The 24866-nt window shown below is 36.6% G+C and overlaps 1 protein-coding gene and 1 long non-coding RNA gene across 6 annotated transcripts in view; one reads left to right on the top strand and one right to left on the bottom strand.

Moving 5' to 3' along the window:
• Positions 1 to 24866, top strand: part of LOC126820655 (zinc finger CCCH domain-containing protein 14) — a 355618-nt gene that overhangs the window by 181469 nt on the left and 149283 nt on the right. The window lies entirely within an intron of this gene.
• Positions 3351 to 7168, bottom strand: LOC126820696 (uncharacterized). The gene is made up of 3 exons (XR_007680083.2): positions 7075 to 7168; positions 3823 to 3915; positions 3351 to 3402 (listed from the first exon to the last, which is right to left on the bottom strand). It is a non-coding gene; the product is annotated as an uncharacterized LOC126820696 (long non-coding RNA).

The following is a 24866-nucleotide window of genomic DNA, read 5'->3' as shown; positions in this document are numbered from 1 at the left end:
ACTTGAAATATAAGTTTATAACCCAAAGATCTTGGTTCCTTTCGATATTCGTGCATATCGGACTGTAACTTCCTGAATTATGGCCCCTGATTTTACGAAACCCTATAGAGGTCATAATTTTTATCCGATTTAATAAACCCTATTATTATATCACCGTTACACCCTAAGGAAGGTTGAGTTCGAATTTCGTGAAATTTGGCCCAAAATTGACAGACAAAATGGCCGCCGTTCGTTCTCCAATAGCGTAAAAATATGGTATATCAAGGTTGTGGACCCTATAGAGGTCACAATTTTTATACGATTTTGTTGAAACTTGAAATGTAAGTTTATAACACAAAGATCTCAGTTCCTTTCGATATTCGCGCATATTGAATTGTAATTTCCTGAATTATGGCCCTTGATAGTAGGAAAAATCACTTTCTTGTTAGCTTGTTCTCTATCCATCTCTCGAAAATGTGGGCGTATCCTGCCTGGCAGCCGCTGGTTATCAAGAAAAATTGTCATGTGTATCGGCTAAATTTAAGATGTCCTTCTTTATGCCAATTAATACAAGGTCCTTGGTTAATGGTTACACAACACACACACACACCCATACAGGCAGATTATGGTTTTGCGGGACCATGACATTTTACATTGTTTTGGGGACCATGGTAACCCCTACTGCAATTAAGCCATAAATAGACTCAGTTACCTTTAAGGCGGTAGTGTACCTCCCCGAGCCTATGCTAAAGTCGATATCTTTAGTGGTATGCTAGATATGTGATATTGATAAATTGGTGGCGCAAGAGGACCATTCTAAAAATAGAAACTGTGTATCAAGAAGTAAAGTTGAGAGGGGGGATATGGGGACCAACATAACACCCACTTGCATATTAAAAGTATTACAACAAAAAGAGGACCTAAGGAACACACTCACACCAGTAAATATTAGTAAAATCTGAGGACCTTTATTTTCACACGTTCAGTTTTTTCACTGGATTCAGAGACCAGTTGAGTGTTTCAAGTTCAGTAGAAACTTATTAGATCTGAGGACCTTCCATTACACATGTTCAATATTTTAAAGTGTTCAGAGACCACTTGGCTGTTTCAAGTAAATAGTAGATCTGAGGACCACCAAACACTCATAATAATTAAGTACTTTAAATAGATAAAAAAAAAACACTTGTTTAATTACAGGAAAGAGAGAACAAGGCATTGGTTGTCCCCCCTTAGACCACAAAACTCAGTTTTATCAAGAAATAAAGTTGAGAGGGGGGATGTAGGGATCAAAATAACACCCACTTGCATATTAAAAGTATTACAACAAAAAGAGGACCAAAGGAACACACTTACACCAGTAAATATTAGTAAAATCTGAGGACCTTTATTTTCACACACGTTCAGTTTTTTCACTGGATTCAGAGACCAGTTGAGTGTGTCAAGTTCAGTAGAAACTTATTAGATCTAAGGACCTTCCATTACACATGTTCAATATTTTAAAGTGTTCTGAGACCACTTGGGTGTTTCAAGTAAATATAAGTAGATCTGAGGACCACCAAACACTCATAATAATTAAGTTCTTTAAATAGATAAAAAAAACCCACTTGTTTAATTACAGGAAAGAGAGAACAAGGCATTGGTTGTCCCCCCTTAGACCACAAAACTCAGTTTTTCCAAAAATAAGTGTTTCAAGTAAATGTTTAGTAGATCTGAAGACCACCAAACACCAATAACTATTCCTTTCATTAAATAAAATGTTACTTGTTAGGCCCCCATATGCATGTTTTTCCCTCCACAACTACAACTTTCAATTGTTTTTGCAAAAATGCACATACCACTAATAGTTAAAAGGGCAAATTTCCCTCATAGCACCCGGCTTGGTGTATTGCCCCATCTTCATTACCGGGTACGGTGCAGAAAAGTAGGATGTTAAAACCCTGTTTCGTTTCATTTATACTAGGCAGGAGAGGTGGGGTGGTACCCTCCATTATATATATCTTTGCCTTTGTTTTATTTAAAATAATATAAATCCAATCTCTCACTGGCTCTCATTACGTGATCTCTTATCCGACCTACTCTCAGGAGTTTTGAGCAAAGGTAGATACCTTACTTGAATGAACATCAATTCTAATGAGGACGGGATGTAAAGACCAGCATTTGACTGTTACATACTGAGAATACCATAACAAAAGGTATCACACATGCGTCTCACAACAAGGTAAATCTCGCAGAAGGTCAGGAATGGGACAACATTCAGTTGCGTATTGAGGGGTCGGGGAGTGGGATGGGTCGGGGAGTGGGATGGCCCTGTGGTCTAGACTGTCAATCTAGCTGGTTGGTCATCTCCGGCTTGCAGTTGTGGGTTCGATCCCTGGTGTGAGTAAATAGAGATAGGGGTGCCGCCTTGGGTTCACTCTGGGTAGTCAAGTTTCCTCCCACAGCAAAGACATGTGCACATGAGTTAAATTTGATAACGACCCAGTTGGTGTTGAGTGGGCATAAAACCCCATTTCATTTCAATTCAGTTGCATATTGAAAATATTAAAACAAACAGGAGGACTAACTTCTGAATATCTAACTGTATTTTATTAAAGATTTAATCCATAATTGAAGCTATTTTACAAATACGAAAATGATTGAATTTTCCTGATCATATAGGCAGATAATGACAAAATAGAAGTGTACAATATGGTTTATCTACTTAAAGAAACCCAACTTTCTAGTAACCCAACAAACATTTTTCAAGAATTAACAGTAACCATGAAGATGAAATCAAAGATTTGAATAACAAAGAAAACAGCACTCCTGGTGTACATTTGAACCAAACATATGAATAATTTGCATTCATATTATGCTAAACTAAATGGCAACAAATAGAAATTAATTCCTCTAATAGAAGCCTTTCTAAACCTTTTTTTTTTTAGGGGGGTTGGATGGCCGAATGGTTAGCACGCGCGTGCTGTATCATAAAGCCTGTCATTGAGTCAACTGGCGAGGTTTCGAATCCCCGGTTGTATGTGACAAGGAGTAGGGTTGCCTGTCCAACCTTGTGGGTTTTCTCCGAGTCCTCCGGTTTCCTCCCACTGCTAAAGACCCCTACGCACAAGCGAATTATTGAAATAAAATTAAACCATATGTTAGTCCCAAAATGACCTAGTTTGTGTTGAGTGGACGTTAAACCCCATTTCTCTCTCTCTCTCTAAACTTTTTTTTTTTCTCTATTAGGTTCTTAACTTGGCTTTTTACATGTACCCAGTTACAAGAGCATAAAATACCATGACTAGACTTAATCGCTTCTTCGCATTTCTTTTTACCAACACCTGATAACTGTAATTTGCTTATATTATCACTGAAGAATTTTTCAATGGTAACTCTTTTCAGCTTGGGACCATGACTTATGTGGACATTTCTTCCCACCACCACCTGTAAATATTAAATAGTTAACATAAGACTAAAATCTTTCCATCCACATCTTAATTTTAATCCATTGTGTAAAACATCATAACAAAAATTCTCGATAAGAATGACAATGCTCTGAAAGAACTAAAACAAGAAACCCCAAGGAAACCATGGGCGTAAAATTGGTGTGTAACATCTAATCCTCTATTTTGAAGTAGCGATGGGCTTATGTCAAAACAATTCCTTGTACTGATTAAGATGGGTTACATGTAAGCCATGTTAATTCTGTACACAGTAAGAGCAATACAATATTGATGCCATAACACAATTTACACATTGCGTCATTTTACATTGCGTCGCAAGCACATTATCCACTGAGCCACCACTGACCTCCAAGGGAACAATGGAAGCAGTTAAAGATACGAACGAACTTCAGCAAATTACCTGGGTTTCTTTTTTCTTTCAAACTGGTATTTGTTGTTTTAGGAATCCCTCTATCCACTGTTAAACAACTTGGCACCTGAGAGGTATGGTTAACTGAAATAATAAATACAATTGCCATAAATATACGATATTTCATTATTTCTCAATCTGAGTCAGATTAAAAATTTACATGACAAGAGGCCTGTTCTTGGCAAAAATTCTTCATATCTATTACCCAACTTATATGTTGATTTATATTTCTATACTCTTGAATACCGTCGTTACTCAAACAATTACTGCATAGTAATTTCAACGCTACGTAAACAAAATCTTGAACATAAACATGCTGGGGGTGGGGGTGTGAAATGAAATGAAATGTGGGTTTATGTCCAATCAACACCAACGGGGTCATTTTGGGACAATTCTATGATACCTTTATTTTATTCAAATCAGCACATGTGCAGGGCCTTTGTGGGAGGAATTTGGAGTACCTGGAGTAAACCCATTGGGTCGAGAAGGTGCCCCAATTTCCAAACCACATACACTCGCACCAGTGATCAAACCCACAACCACAAGCCAGAGGTGACTAGCAAGCTAGAGGTTGAAGCGCAACACTCTACACCACCAGGTCATCCTATCCCCCCGGTTGGGGTAGGAGCATAATTTGCAAGGTGAAAGGCTTGTTGTGGGAGGAGCCACAGGCGTGACACTGGGTTGGTCTTGTGATACCTTGTGTTCATTGGGTAAAAGCTGAACTGTTGCTTTAAATAAAAGAGGTACAAAATAAATATTAAAGATGGGTTCCTGCGTACAAACTGGGTGATTTAATGGTATATATATTTTTATGATAATCAAATAATAATTGACACTTTTACAGACCAAAACCTATATCTCTGCAACCGAACAAATTAGAAACCATTTTGTGATATCTGTATGGTCATATGGGTTTTTGCCCAAATGTCGTCATTTTCAGTGACAGTGAAAATGTTAAATTGGATTGACCTAGTCAAAGGTGGCATGAGGCATCACGTGGTAACAAAAATTGAAAATCGAACGATAATTGACTCTTTTACATGCAAAACAACGTGAAAAGTGACGCATGCAAAATTGCCTATTTCTTTGCAACTGCGCATATTACAATCTAATTTTGACATACATTGTCCTCGTATGGATTAATGCTACAAAATTATGAAAGTTGCGTAGAAATAATCTAAAATATGAAGACGATGAATGGGTTGTAAATAGCTGATTTTTACTACTTTTTTCAACCTTAAATCCAAATGCTGCAAATACAAAACTGATATAAAAAAAAACCCAAAAAAAACTAAGCCCGACATATTTTGCGCCTGCAGTAGGAGGATTCATCTTCATTGATAAGATTTGTAGAAATCAAGATTTTTCCTTAGGAAAAGACCTCCTGGCCCGCCAAAATTTAAATTTTAGGCAAAATTACGTCACTTCCGGTGCCGACAGAAAACTTTATAGGTAGAAACAAGTTGAGAATTTGCACCAAGGAGTATATGAGCTTTTGTTTTATACAAATCAGGCAATAAATAATTAATTTAGAACCCATAAACTGTAATAAAAATGCGAAAAGTCTTGATCCTGACGAAATTGGTTATTTCTTTGCAAAAGAAGATGTTAGAAGCTAATTTTTTGACATATTTATGATCGTATTGATCCAATCTATATTTCCATTGAAATGAAATATCATAATGGTAAACGAATACTAAATATAACTCACTTCAAAAAAATATTTGTTTTGAAGGCTAAAAATACAGTTTTTGCTAAAATGACATTACTTCCGGTGTGAATGAAAATGTTAAATTAGTTTTAGGAAATCAGAAATGGCATAAAGCATCACATGGTGAAAATTTTATGAAAATCGAATAATATTTGACACTGTTATAGACCAAAAACCTTGAAACGTGACTAGTAGAAAATCGTCTATTTCTCTGAAACCTTACAAGTTAGAACCCATTTTGTGGTATCTATATGGTCGTATGGGTTCATTCTATTTGTTGATTGAAATTAAATATCATACTTTTAAACAAATAACATACATGTATATGACTCATTTGAAAAAATATCTGTTTTGAAGGCTAAAATTCAGTTTTTGCCCAAATGACCTCACTTCCGGTGACAGTAAATGTGTTAAAATGATTTAATCTAGTCAAATGTGGCATTCGGCATCAAATGGTGAAAGAAAAATTGAAAATTGAATAATAATTGATTCTTGTACAGGCAAAATAGCACGAAATGTGACTCATGCAAAATTGCCTATTTCTCGAAAACTGCTGATATTACAAACTAATTTTGACATACATTCTCTTTGTATGGGTTATTGCTACGAGGTTATGAAAGTTACGATGAAATATGAAGACGGTGGATGGGTTGTAAATAGCTTAATTTTACACCTTTTTTCACCTTTTAATCGAAATAGCCGGAAAACGAAATCGAAATTTAAAAAACTGAGTCCGATGATTTGTGCGCCTTTGCATGGCGTATACTTTTGGTAATATCAAATTTTGAAAAAATAAGATTTGCTTTCAAAAAGTTGTACCGAACTGTCAAAATCTGTCAAAATTGTAGTTTTTGCTGATTTTACTTCACTTCCGGTGCCGACACGAATCTTGACCGGTAACCAAAAAAATTTTGGACCATGCAGCATATGAACTTTCTTTTGTACAAATCGAATAATAAAGAATTAATCTAGGACTGAAAAACTGAATTAGCCAATTGCGGCCAAGGAAAATTACGGACACAAAAAATGTTGACATTTTTAGTCAAATCGGATAACTCTTCAACCCTGGTTAAAATGCCATATAAAAATATTCATAAATAAAAAAGTTTTTTGTAAAATTTTAAATTTTCGAAATTTGGCGCTTAATATCTACGAAGATTTGTCGACAATCAAAAATAAAAAGTAGCACAGCTATGTGCCTGGTCTCCGGCTATGTCAAAATGCATCATATGTTAAAATTCAATGATTATTGTTAATACTACGGCATTCTTTTACAAAACGACAACTTCGGTGATTTCGGACATTTCGCGTTGTCACAGAATGCCTAAAATAGCTTTAATCTCTAAGTCACACCCACTTTTCCCAATAAAACCGAAGAAATCGTATCGATCCAAAATGTAGTTTCTGAGATACAATCAAATTGGAAAAAAAAAAATAATAATAAGAAGAAGAATAATTTTAACAAAAACAATAGTGTTTCACACAAGCTACGCAGTGTGAAACTCTAATTAATGCTTAAGTTGACTTACATTGCATCATCAGAATTACAATTAACATCCACAAAGTTGTCCCCAAATCTCTGTTTAAGTTGGACTGGCCATACCCCTTGACATCCAGGCCCACATGTTTATTTTGTCATAAATATTGGATATCAGAAGCCCACCTTTTTCTGTTAAGATCACAACACCATTCGTGTTTTCATTGTCGAAGGTTTTGGATGATATTGAGTTAGAGATTTAACTACTTTAAATATAGCGATAATTGCATTTTTTTAAGTCATATGTTTAAAATATGTTTAAATAAAGACTTAAAATACATGGCTTCTATATACACACAGTCCTACCTTGTTAAAGAATAATCCTAAAAATGGCATCATTATCCCTGTCTGTTTAACCGCGGACCTTGACAATCGAGACAATTTCCCCTTCCGTTGTGTAGACATAGTTTTCCAGTGAAAAGAAATGATACAATTTCCCATTCGGCAAACCTCGACAGACTCGCTGATATTCTACATCTAGCGCAGAAAAATACCGTAGTGTTCCGCGTGACAATTTCTAAATACCGTCCGCGAATAGAAATTATTTCAAATTTTATGTGAATGTTTTTTTAATTGCTAGAATGATTCCTATGATTGTGTACGTAGTAGATATAGAAATAATTATGTTTTGACTTTCTTAGAAAATATGCAATTATCGCTTTACTTTGGGAAATACAATGACAATGTAGAAATGGTTCCACTACTGATGTACGTCTTCCGCCTTACCGATACATACATAATTGTAGCTAAATGACAATGGTGCACTTTTAATTCTATCTATGTCATGAAATAGAAATATTCTATTTCTGAAATAACGATTTTAGTTCAGAAATAGGGAAAACATGGGTCAATTTCGATTGCCCATTGGCGCAAGACAAACCTCCGAGACATTTTTAATTTATTTCAACATCACAAGATTTCGTTCTACTGAACACCAGAATATTAGAATATGTTCACCATTCATACAAATACATATATATAGGCCTAGACTCAATCAGTCAATGACTGAATCAATGATACTAGACCCAAATGATCAGATGATAACTTAAATTAAATGACAAGTTATTGATAGTCTACTACGTTGCATATTATGTCGAAAAAGTCGATCCCAATTTTTGTACATGACACCAAGCATAACAGTTAATATGACCAGAACAACAAAAGTGGAAAATGGTCAGCAAAAAAATAACATGAATATTTCTAACTCGACTAAACATGGTGCCTTACCGTGATTGTTGTTGTTTGTTAGTTATATTTTACGTCCACTTCCACCGAGGTGATTTAAGCTATTATTAATATGGCGGAGATACGCTTACAGTATGCGCATGCGTGATAAATGACGTAACTGAGCTGTGTGAATATGAACTGACATGGGAGGTAATCAGGCTGGAAAACACACCCTTTCACCCAAAGGGTTGGTATTTTACGGTTAACCGTGCACTACCGAGATATTCTAAAAATAAACTCGACAGGGGGTGGAAAGTAGATTACACCGGTTTCTAAATTCGAGGACCGATTTTGGTCCTCGAAAACCCAATGGTCCAGCAATTGTTGGTGTGCAAGCATACAAGTGTCCCCCAATTCAATGATCTGCCCACTCACACACACACACACCCACCCACCCACACACACACACACAAATGGTCATGTGACTGTCAATTCGCAGAGTGACGAACGTCACTTCGAATAGTATGTGATAACGAATACTACATAATATTCGTGGTATGTGGTGTCTTGCAATCACCAACACATATGTTTTGGTTAATGCTGTGTCTTACAATTATAAGAGATAAGGTGGCTATGAAGACCTGGTTATCCCGAATGTCAGTGACTAGTTTCGTTCGTATTGAACTCTTCAGACTGATTGGACTCACGTATTGGGCGTTTTTATTTATACTATACCGAAACCCCAGTGGGGTTTCTATGGTTACTAATTGGCGGGGTTACTGGGGTTGACCCCTTGGCGGGGTTTGCGAATGTGTTACCGGGGTCGGTAGCTCGCTTACCGGGGTTGTACAGAGGTTTGACAAATTGGCGGGGTGCCGAATTTGTTACCGGGGTCGCTAGCTCGCTTACCGGGGTTGTACTAATCGTTTAGATTGAAGTGCTAGTGTCCATAATTTTGCTAACTAGGGTGCCTTGGGTTGGTTTGTAACATTGTTACTTGTCATAAACCGGTCCAGAGCCGATCGTGTTGATAAGACTCTGCTTATTTGACATTGACATATAACCGAAGGTGAATAGGCCTACTCATCCAGTTAACACAACGGACAATCTCACATCGGTCCACATAAGAGAGACACATGTCAGTCGCCTCCAACTTCTGATTTCCAAGGCATTATAGTCTAAACCTTGACTCTCATACCAATAAACCATTTGGTACTATTTCGTACCTATTTTATATTAAAGCCCTTGGGCGCCATGTTGAATCACACAGTATTTAACGTTCTAAAACCTAAACACTTCATGGAATCAACGACAAATCTAAACTTGGGCACTCAAACTATTTTTATTTTTGTATCACGCTGTGTCTTACAGTCAGTAACAGGTACATGAGGTGATTTAAACATTATACATGCTGTGTTTAACAGATAAACATGTTGTCTTACTAAAACGATGTGGGTTTTAGTAATAGATGTGTCAGTCAGTAACAGATAAACGGAGTAACATATACATGTCGTGTATCACAGTCAGCAACAGCTGCCAACAGAATCTTAGAATTCATAACTGTTAGATGTCATGTGACAGTTACAGTCAGTAGCAGAAGCATGTACATGTTGTGTTGCATGGATAGTAACGAATATAAGTACACAGGTGTCTTACAACCATAACTCGGGTAAAATCATACAACCAGTAGTAACAGGTGCATGCCGTGTCCTACGGTCAGTAACAAGTATACAATGTGTAACAGGCTCACGGGGTGTCTTATCAATACATACACACTTTGTCTTACAGTCAGTAACACACGGTCTATTACAGTAACAGATGCACCCGGAATCTTTAATCAGTAATTTATGCACATCATGTATAGATATGTCAGTAACAGATACACAGGATATCTTTAATCAGTAAAAGATAACAGATACACCAAGGATCTTTATTAATCAGTAATAGATACTCCTCGTGTATAGATAGCTGTCAGTTACAGATAAATAGGGCATCTTTGATCAGTAATAGATACATGTACACCTTCTGTATAGCTACTAGTAATAGATAGACATCGTCTATAATGGGTCAATCACAGATACACAGGGTATTTTACATTCAGTAATAGGTACATGTTTTGGGTTTTAGTAATAGAAGGATACCATGTCTTAAAGTCTGTCACGCCACTCTTCAGACACAATAAATAAAACCAGCGGCTGCCAGGCAGGATACGCCCACATTTTTCGAGAGATGGATAGAGAACAAGCTAAAAAGAAAGCGATTTTTCGTACAATCAGTGGCCATAATTCAGGAAGTTGTGGTCCGATATGCACGAATATCGAAAGGAACCAAGATCTTTGGATTATAAACTTACATTTCAAGTTTCAACAAAATCGGATAAAAATTGTGACCTCTATAGGGTCCACAACCTTGATATACCATATTTTTACGCTAATTGAGAACGAACAGCGGCCATTTTGTCTGTCAATTTTGGGCCGATTTTCACAAAATTAAAACTAAACTGTCCTTAGGGTGGAACGGTAATATAATAATACGGTTTTTAAATCGGATAAAAATTATGACCTCTAATGGGTCCACAAGCTAAAAACATGATTTTCCGTACAATCAGGGGCCATAATTCAGGAAGTTATGGTCCGATATGGGCAAATATCGACAGGAACCGAGATCTTTGGGTTATAAACTTACATTTCAAGTTTCAACAAAATCGGATAAAAATTGTGACCTCTATAGGGTTCACAACCTTGATATACCATATTTTTACGCTATTTGAGAACGAACGGCAGCCATTTTCTCTGTCAATTTTGGGCCGATTTTCACGAAATTCGAACTCGGCCATCCTTAGGGTGTAACGGTGATATAATAATACGTTTTTTTAAATCGGATAAAAATTATGACCTCTATAGGGTCCACAAGCTGAAAACGTGATTTTTTGTACAATCAGGGGCCATAATTCAGGAAGTTACGGTCCGATATGCGCGAATATCGTAAGGAACAGAGATCTTTGGGTTATCAACTTACATTTCAAGTTTCAACAAAATCGGATAAAGATTGTGACCTCTATAGTGTCCACAAGCTAAAAACCTGATTTTTCGTACAAACAGGGGCCATAATCCACAAAGTTTCGATCCGATACATGCCAATATTTCAAGTTTCGTCAAAATCGGATAAGAATTGTGACCTGTAGAGAGTCCACAAACAATTGTGGACGGACGGACGTCCGGACGGACAGGGGCGACGGCATAATACGTCCACATGAAAATGTGGGCGTATAAAAAGTCATTTAATTCACCAGACCTTGTTTTATTCATCCCTTTACACCGGGCTACTTAAATTTACACATAACTACAATGATAAGTTCAAAACAACAATTGGCTAACTGCCTATAAACTTCTACTATATGGCTTACTGCCAAAAAACCTCTTCACTCAATTCCTGCCATGCCATGTGCTTTTTTCTCTCACTCACTACTTACTTCAATTATGCTCTTGTCTCTGTTTTCCAGACATGGAAGTGTACATTATCATTACTGAATAACTAGTGAAGGGGGATAACTCCAAATAACATCTTACTAAACTTGGACTCAGAGCACAACACAGGGGCCTGACATTCCCCCAAGTTTGGACCAAATGACACCCTCGTCATTTCAAAAGTTATGATCTAAACTACATTCATTCTTATATAAACTACAAATTATTTTCTATTTTCCGTACGCACAAACGTTACTGACAAAGTTTTCTAATTACAGGACTCAAATATACATGTAAAACTGTATCATAGTTATAACAAGGTCAATTAATTGCAACTTAATATACATTGAAGGTACATGTACACAAAGTTAATCTTCTAATCTAACTAGATAATGTTGACCTACGTAACTCGGCCGAACCGGTTTGTATACGCATATCTTGGGACTCCCTTTCACCGATTACAGACGTATTATCTTCAAATTTCAGAGTTTCATGCTCAGAAATATATGTACCAGTATAGGAATCATCTATGTCATTTGCATCTATACTCGAACCGCAATTATAATCAGATTCAAGATTAACAAATCCTATTAACTTGTCTTCACTTTCTGAGTCACTAGCCCCTACACGTACTTGAGGCTTTGTATTTTTAGGACAATTCGATCTGTTGCTTTGATGTCGTTTAACTACTTCATCACTATTATTAGACACAAGTTTGCGTACTTCTAACTTTTTCAATTTATTATGGTGTAATAACTGCTTAACACTATCTTCACGTTCAATAATATATACCACAGGATTGTCACAAAGATTTCTTATGACCCGACCTTTCATTTTCCATTTCAATGTAACAGGATCTTTGATAAGAACGCTATCACCTGGCTTTAACGGCTGAAAGTGCAGATGTTTTTGTTGATTATTTTTATTTCGCTCATGGGTTATGACCAATTGTTACTTGGCAGTTTGAATAGCTTTTAACAAGGTTTTCTCAAATGTCCGTGCATAATCGCCAGCACTTTGTACATCATGTTTAGCTTCTCCACTGGGAAATAACATATCCTCTGGTAACCGAGCTTCACAACCTCTGTGCAAGAAATTAAGTGTAAATCCCGTTGAAGAATGAACTGTTGAATTATATGCTAAAGACAAAAAGGGTAGCATTTCAACCCACTTACTATAGGTGTCACTATATGTTTTTATCATTGTTTTTAATGTACAGTTCCATCGTTCCATTGCTCTATTACTCGAAGGCGAATATGGCAAGGTTGTAACTCCTTTAATTTGTAACAATGTTAAAACTTCGCGAAAAAGTTCACTAGTAAAATTGCTTCCTCTGTCTGACAGAATAGTGACAGGTAACACACTCTGTTTACAAAAGTATTCATTTACCAATACTCCGGCAGTTTCTCTCGCAGTCATTGTTCGCAAAGGAAATGCTTGTGAGAACTTTGTGAAATCATCCATAATGCAAAGCGCATATTTATTTCCTTCCTTCGACATTGGAAGTGGTCCTATACAGTCTATGCACAATTTTTCATCCGGACCAGATGGTCTACTTGGGTCCTGTAAAGGTGGGACTTGTATACTCATTTTACAGGCAACACAAGCTTGACATGATTTTATCCAGTTTATGCAGTCATGCTTCATACCTATCCAAAAGAATTTTCGTTTAAGTCTACTTAAAGTGTTACTAACACCACGATGTCTGGCTAAAATGTGATCATGGGTGAGTTCTAAGATTTTGAACCTATACTTTCCAGGCACTACAAGTCTAAATGTGTTTTCTTCAGGATGAACATATGGACGCAATTGTTTCTTTGTGTCACTTTCATGAAGATCATCTATTGAACACTTTTCACCACACTTGACCCACTTAATAACTTCACTAAGCACTGTATCTTTCATTTGCGCAAAAGTCATCTATTCCTTTGCGCAAAAGTCATCTATTCCTTTGACACACAAGACAGCCACAACAAATCGTTCATGAAAACACTATTTACTGATGCTTCTTTCTGAATGCAGTCCTTACAGTTCTCATAAGGTGGATATCTCGATAGTGCATCTGTAACACGATTCGAAACACCAGGTCGATGTTGAATTTCAAAATTAAAACTTGATAAAACTTCAATATATCTTACTAGAATAGCTGATTGCTTGGAGGTAGTTGACATCAACTAAGTAAGAGCTTGACGATCGGTACGCAGTATCAATTTCGTTCCTAACAGAAAATGCTTGAATTTTTTTAACAAAATAGACCATCGATAGAGCTTCTTGTCGATGAGCACTATAATTTTTCTCGGGACCATGAAGTTGTCTGGAACCGAAAGCTATTGGTCGATCCATTCCATTTATTTCCTGTGATAATACTGCTCCTAAGGCAAAACCTGACGCATCAGTCGTCAAAGTAAACGATTCATCAAAATTGGGGTGAGCTAGCACTGGAGGTGAAAGTAACGCTTGCTTTAATTTATTAAAGGCAATGTCTCTTTTCTCAGTCCAATTCCAGAGAACTTTATCTCTGGTGAGTTCAGTTAATGGAGTGGAAATGGCTGCAAAATTCTTGATAAATTTCCTGTAATACTGAAGCATCCCCATAAACTTCCGTACATCTTTCACATTCCTGGGACTTGGCCAATCTTTAATAAGTTGTATGCGATCAGTATCCATTTCTATTCCTCGGCTTGAAATTCTGTAGCCAACGAAATTGGTTTCTCTTTTAAACCATTCACATTTTGTGGGTTTTATCTTCAGATTATGTTCGCGAAGTCTGTCTAATACAAGTCTAATGGCATCAATATGAGACTGTTTATCAATGGAGGCAATGATAATATCATCTATGTAAATATGGCATACTTTCCCAACTAGGTCACCTAAAACGGCCTTCATCATTCGGCAAGAGCTACCAGAACTTCGGTTCAGGCCAAAAGGTGTTCTTCTGAATTGGAATGTTCCTTCCTGGCAAAGAAACATTGTGATCCGTCAGTTTTCCGACTCCAGTGTTTGTTAGTGGAAACCAGACTGCAAGTCTAATATTGTAAAGTACTGCATACAGGGGCGTAAAAAAATTTTTGAATCCACTAGCCCAGGGCTAGTAGTCTACTGTCAGGCACTAGCCCAGCATTAATATCCACTAGTCCATAGTTTGACAAGGTACAAGATTTAATCTTCAATATTTTGGCATGTTTTGTTGCCTGCCAACCTATTGTTTTTAATAAAGATCATAGACTTGATTGCCTAATAATTAAGGATGTATATGCTATTCGGTTAACCAGTCACGGTTCGGTTGCACTGGTGAAACGGTTAAAAAAACTACAATCCGATATTCGTTTTCATATCATATCTGACCTTCAAAACCAGGAATGGTAGCCACAACAATGTTTTCTTTTACTAAAGACCATATAAACACTTCATATAGCACATGTCATTTATAATTTATCACGGTAAATTAACGTCCTTTAATTCCCGCTGGAAGATTTGTATATGTTACGTTATTATTAGCACTTACTGCAAAGCACAAGATAGCCTTGACTGATTGACAAATTAATTGTTTTACCTGGTCACTCTATAAAGAGTCTCAAAATGAAACAAATCAGTTTGATGTGCTGATATAATATTCAAATAGACAGGATAGTAAAATTGTTTATATAATCACTCGAGTGCCATGCTGCGTGCCGATAGGGTCAAAGTTGACGACACACGGGTCACTGGAACCATTCATCATGGCTGTGTCTAATGAACACATGTAGTAAATTCTTTGGAAATACCTGACATGTTAAATAATCAAAATTATCTTGTATTTAAAAATACAAAGGTATGCTTTCAAATATTTATGTCAGAACTAATCTAATATAAAGTATAAGTGAGTCTTTAGTTTTTAAATCAACCCGATTTCAACTGGTTTGTACATGACCTGTCAAAGCGTGCAAGATGGAGAAATGAAATGTCAAGAATGAATGAATAGATGGGGTACAAAAAATGTCCATTCGGCTCTAAGTTTTACTACAGAAAATCTATTGTTATGATTGAGTTTTCCTTGGAATTTGAGAAATAAATGTGGGATGTTTTACAGCTTATTTATCTATATCGTCACTATAGTTTAATTCACAAACCGGTGAAAGGGCACTAGCCCAGGACGAGTACGGCTAAATAGATCACTAGCCCGTAAGTTATTTTTGGTAGCCCCGGGCGTCGGGCTAGTGGATTTTTACAATCCTGACTGCATATCATTAAACTGGCTAAGAATATCTTCAATGTTTGTGATGGAAAAAGTCTCATTATAAATCCTTATTCCGCCATCTTTCTTTTGGACTACTACTAGGGGACTTGACCAAACACTATGGCTCTCTTCAATGATACCTGCTTCTAACATGGTTTTAAGTTCTTGTTTTAACAGGGGGGTTGGATGGCCAAATGGTTAGCACGTGCGTGCGCTGTATCATAAGGCCTGTCATTGAGTCAACTGGCGTGGTTTCGAATCCCCGGTTGTTCGTGACAAGGAGTAGGGTCTCCTGTCCAACCTTGTGGGTTTTCTCCTGGTCCTCCGGTTTCCTCCCACTGCTAAAGACCCCTACGCGCAAGCGAATTATTGAAATAAAATTAAACCACATGTTAGTCCCGAAATGACCTAGTTTGTGTCGAGTGGACGTTAAACCCCATTTCTCTCTCTCTCTCTCTTGTTTTAACAGATCTTTCAAATGATATGGCACTCATCTAAGCAAAGATTGAACAACCTGGGCATCTTGCTTTAACTGGATTTTATGAGGCACTATAGCACATTCACCCAGGTCCCATTTGTTTTCAGGGAACACATCATTATATTCCTGTAGTAATGTTACTAATTTGTTTTTATACGCCCACATTTTCATGTGGACGCATATTGTCGTCGCCCCTGTCCGTCCGTCCGTCCACAATTGTTTGTGAACAGTCTACAGGTTACAATTTTTATCCGATTTCAATGAAACTTGAAATATAGGTTTATCACCCTAAGATCTCGGTTCCTTTCGATATTGGCATCTATCGGACCGTAACTTCATGGATTATGGCCCCTGATTGTATGAAAAATCACGTTTTTGGCTTGTGAACACTGTAGAGGTCACAATTTTTATCCGATTTTGTTGAAACTTGAAATGTAAGTTTATAACCCAAAGATCTCGGTTCCTGTCGATATTCGCGCATATCGGACAATAACTTCCTGAATTATGGCCCCTGATTGTACGTAAAAACACGTTTTTTTACTTGTGGACCCTATAGAGGTCATAATTTTTATCCGATTTAAAAAAACATATTATTATATCACCGTTAAACCCTAAGGACGGTTGAGTTCGAATTTCGTGAAAATCGGCCCAAAACTGACAGACAAAGTGGCCGCCGTTCGTTCTCAAATAGCTTAAAAATATGGTATATCAAGGTTGTGGACCCTATAGAGGTCACAATTTTTATCCGATTTTGTTGAAACTTGAAATGTAAGCTTATAACACAAAGATCTTGGTTCCTTTCAATATTCGCACATATCGGACTGTAACTTCATGAATTATGGCCCCTGATTATACTCAAAAACGCGTTTTTTGGCTTGTGGACCCTATAGAGGTCATAATTTTTATCCGATTTAAAAAACTGTGTTAATATATCACCGTTACACCCTAAGGACGGCTGAGTTCGAATTTCGTGAAAATCGGCCCAAAACTGACTGACAAAATGGCCGCCCTTCGGTCTCAAATAGCGTAAAAATATGGTATATCAAGGTTGTGAACCCTATAGAGGTCACAATTTTTATCCAATTTTGTTGAAACTTGAAATGTAAGTTTATAACACAAAGATCTCGGTTCCTTACGATATTCCCGCATATCGGACCGTAACTTCCTGAATTATGGCCCCTTATTGTATGACAAATCGCGTTTTTAGCTAGTGGACCCTATAGAGGTCATAATTTTTATCCGATTTAAAAAAACGTGTTAATATATCACCGTTACACCCTAAGGACGATTGAGTTCGAATTTCGTGAAAATCGTCCTAAAACTGACAGACAAAATGGCCGCCCCTCGTTCTCAAATTGCGTAAAAATATGGTATATCAAGGTTGTGGACCCTATAGAGGTCACAATTTTTATCCGATTTTGTTGAAACTTGAAATGTAAGTTTATAACTCAAAGATCTTGGTTCCTTTCGATATTTGCTCATATCGAATTGTAATTTCCTGAATTATGGCCCTTGATTGTAGGACAAATCACTTTCGTTTTAGCTTGTTTTCTATCCATCTCTCGAAAATGTGGGCGTATCCTGCCTGGCAGCCGTTGGTTATTTTCAGGTGTAACATCCATATGTTTCCAGGCAACTATATTCTCCATGTTTTCATTCTCAGTGTTCACAGAATTAACAATATTTGGTTGTTCCATCATAATGCGATTAACCATTCTAAGGGAAACTTCATCTAAATTAACATGGTCATGATAGAATGCTTCAACTTCTTCAATTTTACCGATATTTTTACCTCTCTTTATTGAAATATTCTGACCCGTGGGATTGCTTACACTCACATTCACTACATTATTTTCTGGTTTAACAAAAGCGTCTGTAACTGCTAGGCCAAGCTCATCACTTAAAAAATCATTTGTCGTCACAGTATATTGTCATAATCTCATAATAACATTTTTTTTTCGGAATAGGTTTAAGTGCTTTCAGTGGCACACCATCTGATGAAACTAATTTAACAGTTTCATCTAAAACAACTAGAATGTTTTTATTCAGTAATAGTAATTACTACCATAAACGAACCCACAACAGGAAGTGTTTCTTTAGAAGCAACAGACAATGTCATTTTTGTCGGAGTTAATTCAATGTTCGGTAAGTGGCTGCGGAACCACTCTAATGAAACAATACACACATCTGCACCTGTATCCAACAGTGAAGACGTCAGGAAACCGCATATTTTCAGGTTTGCAAAAATTCCTTTTCCTACTGCAAAACTCGACAAAACACCAACATTATCCTCTAACTTCTCTTCTTTTGTCTTTCTGTAATTTATGTCCTTCCATACCATTTCCAGTTTTATTTCAGGATCAGATTGCTGCAGCTTTTCTCCAGGTGATTTATATTCATGCCGGTCTGAGTTTCTATTTGGATTACCAGTAATACTAGTTTGCTCAACTTTTCCAGGGGGGTTGAATGGCCGAATGGTTAGCACATGCGTGCTGTATCATAAGGCCTGTCATTGAGTCAACTGGCGTGGTTTCGAATCCCTGGTTGTACGTGGCAAGGAGTAGGGTCTCCTGTCCAACCTCGTGGGTTTTCCCCGGGTCCTCCGGTTTCCTCCCACTGCTAAAGACCCTTACGCGCAAGCGAATTATTGAAATAAAATTAAACCATGTTAGTCCCGAAATGATCTAGTTTGTGTCGAGCGGACGCTAAACCCCATTTCTCTCTCTCTCTTTCAACTTTTCCAGAATCTGTTGGGAGTCTTTGAAAATGTTCATTTCGTGGATATAGACCTGCACGATCTTGGCTCCGTACACTCGGGCATTCACCTTTATAATGACCCCAACCATAACATTGAACATTCTTATTCCGATCAAACTGTTGCGATTGATTCCTGTTAAACTGATTATCGTCAATTCTGGGTCTCCAATTATTAACTTCTGGATTTTAAACCTTGTCATGTTGGTGCATTTCATAATTCTGGAAACGATTTCTGCTATACCTGAAGTTCCTGTTTTGTTCTGAACCTATATTATTTAGTCTTGGTTTTCTTGGATAACTTTGATTCCTCTCCTGTTGACGATATAGATTTGTATTTCCGGAATTCTGCGAATCTGGCAGGAATACTTCAGCTTGATCCATAAATCGTGCAACATAATCTGGATCTTTTTTCACAGAAGGCTCTCTATTTAATTCACCTAGAACACTCTTCAATATTCTGTCTTTTATGCACTGAAGAAATTTATCTGTTATTCTACTGTTCATTTCAGGGCTTACTGAAATTGAAATATTTCCATCATCATCAAAATCTATTTCATCACAGTGTGCTTAATAGTCCAAACTTCTAATCCTGTCCATCAAGATCCAATACTTTTCATCATTTTTCTTCTCAATAACTGCTAAGGCTCTTGCAGCATGTGATTTGTCTGACTCGGTACAAAAAAGATCCATTAATTCCTTCCGGAAGGTAGGCCACACATCCCAATCCTTGACAGCAGACCCTAATAGAGATCTGGCTGATTCTATGCATTGCAAGATAAACAAATTTGCTTTTATATTTTGAGAAATTATCCGTATTCTGCATTCCTCCTCGAACACCTTTGAGAAATGTACAAGAGTATAACCTTCACGTTCAAATGAACCAGAAAATTGACACTGTGGCAGAATACACTGTAGTCTGGGTTGATCGAAGGCTCAATAAACGGGCCCTGTGTGTGAACTTTGACTTAAAGGCGAACTTGGGGAAGGCTTTTGTTAGGTAGGACTAGCAGAACTATCACCATTGATGGGAAATGCAAGAATGAGTCAAATAGCGACGATTATCAAGTGAGAAGGTGGTCCACCATTTGCTACATATTATGATATTACCAGCGTCAAAATGCTCTAAAGTGATCGATGAGTATAATTGTAAGCATATCTTACAAATAATATCAAAATTGAGTATAATTGTAAGCATATCTTACATATAATATCAAAATTTATATCCTGTCTGGGATTTGATTCCGATACCTTCACGGTACCTGAAAACAACAAGAGGGATTATAAGATTTAAATACAATGAAATACTAACTATTACATTATTATCATGTCGTACTGAAGTTAGAGGACTAAGTTATTTTTCTACAGTATATTTCAAAACAAGAAAAATGTCGTATTCGAAATACATGTATGCGAAAATTTGATGCCTTTGGTTGTTCTTCTTCTTCTTGAATTTGTTAAATTATTAAACGTATTACAACACAAACTGCCATCAGAGCAGGAAGTACGCTTCGCTGAACTTCAACTTGGATCACCGTTGACCTAGATGTTATATAACAACTGTTAATTGCCAGACTTTATTAGGGGTAATAAATTGATCATCGCTGCAGATCAACAATTTTAGTGAATGTGTATTAAAAACCTGGGGTCTTTTTCACGATTATATCTTTAGTTAATATTTTGAGAAACAGGGCCCAGGTACACTTAATTTATCAGAACACAACAATAGTTTTCTTAAATGAACCTTGATTTATTAAAATTCAAAATATGACTCTGTAAATTAATATAGATGTGTTGTGTATCCTATTTCAAAACCGTAGTTTGTCAAACGAACAATTAATTACATCAAAGGTGTATTAGAAATTATTGTTCTGAAATAGTTTTCTTTATCAAATTTATTAATTAAGCTGTTAAAATGTCAAATTCTGGACATAATGCACGTTTCTAAAAGTTGAAGACTTTTATGACGTGGGACTCAATTTAGCATAATATATGGCCGGAAATATTACAAATGAAGCTATTTAAGTTTAAAACTATGACTTTAGAATACATGTATAGTGAAAATGTTGAAATTGATCACAACAGCAAAAAATTGTTTTTGCAGAATTAACAGATCTTTAACAAATAAATCCGTACCCACGATTAAATATTAAATATTTAGATTTCGAAATGTTCACAATTAAATAGAATTAACAATAAAAACATAACCACAAATTACTACGGCATTTCATTTCATTTTCAAATAAAGCGACCGAAATAACAAAAGAGATTTTAAAGTCGTTTTAGACTGGAAACTAACTGATTCCCAAAGGTGATTGCATGCTTTTATAAATAGACACATGGAGCCTGTGCTCTCGATCTGTCATCACATTGATAAATTACATAATAAAAATTGGATCCACTCGACCCGTAGTTTATTAGTACCAGGAGAAAAATAATAAAGCTATTTCATACAATCGTAAACAAGAGAAATATTAACACATGTTTAAATTTAGCTGTTCTTATAAACCCCCTATTTCCATATTAAAGGACAATATTGGTGCCAGTCATTATCACATATGTGATAGAGCTGGTTAAACACATTCCAAATATAACGTGCATTTATACTTCAGTGGTACGCACGATGATATATAAACAAATTAAACCCACAAAAAAGACAAATATATAAATAATTGCAGCCCGACTATGGTACGAAGTATAAAACACGTAGTATTCATCAAGAAATGAAATAGGTATAAGAACGAACATAAGTAACTACAGCACGTATAAATCCATGTATAAAGACCTACACTTAACAAAGACCGATATGCGTAAAACACACGGTCGAACAAGAAATCGCACAGTAAATTGGATTTAACACTTACGCGTCAGATTAAGCCTGCTAGTCCTTGATAAAACACCTTTGGTGCAGTTATAACACGCTTTCGAGAAAACTCACCAAACAAAGAATACACACCGTGTCAGTTGTTTTTAACCCGTTCGTTAATTAACGCACCCAGTACAGAAAAAACACCGTCGCAGAGATTTTCACCCCTAGCGATAATTAAATCACCTTTCAGTCAATTTATCACCCGTGTTAATTTACAAGGTGTGTCTACAGATTTTAGCCTCTTCGTATTAGATTTGTTGCGATAATTAGAATTTTACCGATATTCTTACAAATTTACCAAAATCGGTAGATATGTATGCCCTAAACATACAAATAACACTATTACTACTTCTCAGTGTACATAAACATTAGATGCCTTGTGTCAAAGCCAGTAACAGATACATGTGGTGTCTTACAGGAACATATACACATAGTTTCCTATAGGAACATAATATACATGTGGTGGCATCTTATTTGACAAGTTCCTACATTTAAATTTATAACATTCCAATATAATTTGTAAACAAAAAGAGAAGATTCTGTGGTCTAAGGGGAGACAACGCCTTGTTGCACTCTATTAGAATGTACAGTACCAACACCAATAACTTAAGCAAAAATTTTAAATAATACACATCACGACCCCCTTTTACAAAATACAATCTATTATTAGAAGTGTGTTTTTAGTCCTTGGTCCATAGGTTCATGCTTATGTGACCAAACACACTTGCATCAAGTGTCGATCCGCATAATTGTTGGCAGTTAATGTAAAGTATGTGCCACGTTCCATTCTAATAGTAAGTGCAGGGGGACTGCACCACACAAAATTTACACAAAAACAAATACACGGACAGGACATCATACTCAGGAAAACACAAACATACAGACAATTCAAAAAAAGTGAATGGATATTGTCATTAAGAAACATTTCTGTTTATGTTATAATCAGCGCTTTTAAATTATGTACCTAAATTCAAGGGTCCTTGTTAATGGGGACCTACAACAAATGCATGTGTGTGACGAAACCTGTCAATCGAGGTCCATTGACACACACGTAAGTTTAATGACAGGCATTTGAAAGCATTTGTTAATGTTCGTCATATTTCATATTAACAGATATCTAATACATTTATTTATTTACTTCTTTCTTTGTCCACCACTTTTTGAGGTAAAGCTCCCTTCATGTGTCCAAAATACAATATATTAATAGACGTGTGTTCGAGTCCTTGGTTTGTAGATTCATGCATATCAGGTTATGCATATTCCTCCATAATTGATGACATTTGAATTTAGGTAAATTATGTCACGTACCAATATACTTGATTGATACAGTTTCTTATGGTCAGTAACAAATAACTATAAGTACTTCTCGGTTTTTGAAACAGTAGGTAGAACAAAATCAGTTATCGTAAATTATATGTAAGAGTTTAAAATCAAATGTCCTCGATGATGGGGGCCGACAACTAATGTACGTGTGTGATCATAGTCTGTCTAGTAGATGTTAACCTATCAGTCAAGGTCAATTATCACACACATATGTTAAATGATAGACATTTAGGATCAATTGTGGTGTCCTACAGGAACAGATACATAGGGTGTCTTACAAGAACAGATACCCATGGTGTCTTACAAAAAGATGTACACATGGTTTTCTACAGGAACAGATACCCGTGGTGTCTTGCAGGAACAGATACACAATGGTGTCTTACAGGAACATATACACATGGTTTCTTACAGGAACATATACTCGTGGCGTCAAACATGACCTTACAGAAACATACATATGTTGTGTCTTGCAGAAACATGAAGTTACACATGGTGTCTTACAGAGATAGAAATTACGTACGTAATCAAATTTGTGTTGATGCAATGAGGTTACACCTACGGGCATTTGACCAACATTCCAGTCCGTGGGAATCTCAACTTCCGGTGAATACATTTCTGGGAATTTTCTCAAGCAGTGAGCTACTGTTGAAGTGTTTTTTGTAACGTAGTATTATCTAAAGAGTTACTGTGTTGCACATTTGCGGTGCTTAGATTTTTACTGTGGCTTATCTGTTTTTTGTAAGTTGTTCGTGTGTTTCGATTTCTAATCAATATACTTTTCTTTGTTTGCCATGGCACTCGGATTATGTTTTGTTTTGTCACAATGATCGGGTGCCAAAAAATGGCGGCGGACAATGTCACAATAGGCTAGTGCTCTCAACGCGAACACTTGAGATAGAAAAAATTGTACTGTCAGACAGGCTTGTCTGTGTTGTTTTTTTTATTGTGAGCGTGTGCTCCGAGTTATGAACAAATTCCTGGCAAATTTCTTTCCTTTGTTTGCCAGTGGAACTTGGAATTTTTGTTCTCTTGATGACGCGGGTGCCAAAATGGCGGCAGACGACACTGGCAATTCTCGCGCTCGCGACGACAAACGAGAACACTTAAGATACCGAGTAGGAATAATTTTACAGTCAGACTTGTCTGGTTTTTGTGTTTTGCTTTTGTGTTCCGAGTTGCCAGAGGAACTTTGATTCAATTCCTCACAATGAAGCGTGGGCCAAATTAACGGCGGACAACAACACCGCTCGCGACCCGAATCGGAAGATTTCTCGACTTCCGCTTGTGTCAGGTTTTGCTACAAAGAAAACTGTAAGCTACTTGTAATGGTGGATCCCCATCATAGATTAGAATATTTAATTGTCCATGGTTGGCTGCTATTTAATTGTCCATGTTTGGCTGCTATTTAATTGTCCATGTTTGGCTGTTATTTATTTTTGTCCAGGTTTTGGCGACCATTTATTTGTCCAGGTTTTGTTGCTATTTCATTGTCCAGGTTTCGCTGCTAATA

Source organism: Patella vulgata, chromosome 5 (genome assembly GCF_932274485.2).
Source record: "Patella vulgata chromosome 5, xgPatVulg1.2, whole genome shotgun sequence".
In the NCBI taxonomy this organism is placed as follows: Eukaryota; Metazoa; Mollusca; class Gastropoda; family Patellidae; genus Patella; species Patella vulgata.
This window is presented reverse-complemented; position numbering and strand designations above follow the sequence as displayed.